Raw genomic sequence first — 2,672 nt, forward strand, 5'->3', positions numbered from 1 at the left:
AAATAAACAATCAATCATATTCATGCGTCTACTTCTTATCAGTCGCCTTACTTGGAAGCAATTCCTATTCTTGTACAATTTTGACGAACTTGATGTGACGAGAAATTTTATTTAAAGATTGGCTGAAGTATGAGGTTGTAGATGACTGGAGTGCCTTAGACACCTGTAGTTACAACATAAGATACTAGCTATATGTACGCCACACCACGTCTCGCGTAACAGGCTTCGCGATATCTCACGAAACACTGTTACGCTGCGATGCGCCTGGCTCTCATATAGCTAGGCCTGCGGCGCTGACACCCGAGACGAGTTAATGGGAGAGTATACGGGAACAGGGCCTTCCGGGCCCCAAATTTGACATACTCGAACCATTTGTCGGCGTCTTATTACTCTGAAATTAGGGTCATGAAACTTCTGATGTTCGGTAACGGTTTTCATTAAAAGTTCGAATTTTGAAAGATTGTTATGTAAAAATCAACGTTTTAGTGATAATCTAGGGACCCTTAAGCCCAAAAGAGGGTGTGGTTCGACCCGGTTTAAGTATTATTCCCTTTACAATTCGGTGACACGAAGCCGTTTTAGCCCGCTCTTTTGCTTAAAAGCTATGTAAGCGGGCTTATGCCGTCGTTTTTGAGTATGTCTGTCTGTCTGTCTGTCTGCTTCTGTTTATTTAAACATCAAAGACACCATCAGCCAAGGAATCATTTGCTTTATTTTTAAAGCAACTCTGAGGTACACAACACATTGTAGGGAATTCCAATCCTTGCGGTTGGTGCCACTGTTGCCCGCGCATTCGCCCCTGTGTACTCCTGATTGTCGTGGGTAACCGTCTTCCCTTGTTACCGAGCCCAGTCGTCAATAAACCCCTTAGCTGTCCACATCTTGTCCCTGCGTCTTCCTTAAATTGGTGTCAAAAGTTCCTTATCGACCCAATGCCCCGCCGTGATCGTCGTAGCAGGGGAGGGGAGGGCGCCGATTACGCCTACCACCACGATCGGCCTTTAAAGGCCGTGGAGGCCTCAATGGAGGCGATGCAAGGCGTGCTGCGTCAGTGGGCGCAAGCTTCAACCATCATCCTGCAGGAAAATCAAGGCGTGCTCCAGAGGCGTCCCTTGATAGCCTTATCCCACTCATGGCCAGGGTCGTTCGCCACGCTCTCGATCTGGTGCAGACGCTCCCCCGGGGCAGCTACCTGTCCTACGCGGCCCTGCGCTCCCGTCTGGATGAGCACTATGACCCGGCGAAGCGCGGCCAACTGGCGGACGCCGAGCTGGATCGCCGTACCCAGCGCAGGGGCGTGTGTGTCAAAGACTTCGGCGCCGAGATATTGCGGCTCGCGTGGGTTGCCTACCCCGCATGGCCCTAACGGATGCTGCGGAAGGCATTCGTCGGTGGGCTCCAGAGCGCCGACGTCCGTCGCCAGCTGCGCATAAAGCGCTGACGCGCTGACCGCTGCCCTGACCATCGAGGCCGCCGAGGAGCAGGAGCCGCCAAGTCAGCGCCCGCGCCTCAACATTGTGTCCCAGGTCGCGGCCGGCGAGTCTGCATCCTCCAGGATGGCGCACGCCCGGCTACTACAGGAGCTGGTCAACCAACTCAGCTCTCTGGTGAAGGCCCTCGCCCCAAGCGACGTCCCGAAATGTTACGAGTGCGACCAGAGCCCTGTATCGGGCGAGCCCACGCCTCGCCAAAGGCTCGTTTGTTGGCCGGTGGTGTGGGGAGGGATAGGTAGCGCTGCCGCTACCACCTCTCCCTCCGCAGCGCAGCCGGCCGAATGCGTTCGGGTGACTGTTGCCGAACGGAGTCCGAGCTAAACGAGCCCAAGAAGGCTCGTTATGGCTCGGCTCGTCTTGGCTCGGCTGGACCCTGGCCGCCGCCGGCGCTCTGCGCTCAGCTCGTCTCGACCCAGCCCTGACCCCCACTCCACCTTTCACCGCCCGCCAGTCCTCCTGCTGCCGTGCCGTGCCTGCCAGTGCCACGCCGTGCCATCAGCTGATCCAGCCGCGTTCTGTTCTGTGTTTGTTTTCCGTGTGTGTGCGTGTACAGTGACAGGTGACAGTGCGTCTGGCGATAATTCGACACTGCGTCAACGTCTACGACAACGACAGTGAAGAAGCAAGAAGCAATGCCTGGTGACGATGAAAATGTGAGTTTTGTCAAAACACGACACGTGCATAGTTTAAAAATATTAGGGAAGGAAAGAAGGGGGACAACGTTTCAAAATTGTACTTGCGCAGTACCGCTCCTGCGTACGTGTACGCGGACTTCCCCTGTCCCCCCACCCCACCCCCTTCGTCGGACGTCCGAGTTGACGTGTTGACGTGGACGAGGGGGAAGGGGAGAGGGAAGGAAGGAGGGAGGGGACTGGGGACTAGGGGGCGAGAGCGAGTGGCGGCGAGTGCGAGTAGCAAGTTCATATTCTGTTGTACTTTTTGCGACAAATATCGCCCGTAATATATTTAATACGCTCGGAGCTCGTGAGCGAGCGAGCGTGCGGTCGGGAAACTCAAATCCTGCGGCACCAAGCGTTTTCAACTCTTGCCAATGATGGAAGCAAGCCTGCTGACTGTGTTGAGGGATGAATTTCAAGCGAAATTGCATCGGAAAATACTAGAGAAATGTCGAAAAGTGCTCGATCGCCCCCGCCCCCTACCTCCCCTACCCCTCGTCTC

At 55.1% G+C, this 2,672-nt stretch overlaps 1 protein-coding gene across 1 annotated transcript in view; it reads right to left on the reverse strand.

Annotated features, from left to right (window-relative positions):
* Nucleotides 1-2,672, reverse strand: part of LOC113211072 (uncharacterized protein K02A2.6-like) — a 12,411-nt gene that overhangs the window by 9,018 nt on the left and 721 nt on the right. The window lies entirely within an intron of this gene.

Source organism: Frankliniella occidentalis, unplaced genomic scaffold, assembly GCF_000697945.3.
Source record: "Frankliniella occidentalis isolate FOCC.00 unplaced genomic scaffold, Focc_3.1 Scaffold132, whole genome shotgun sequence".
In the NCBI taxonomy this organism is placed as follows: Eukaryota; Metazoa; Arthropoda; class Insecta; order Thysanoptera; family Thripidae; genus Frankliniella; species Frankliniella occidentalis.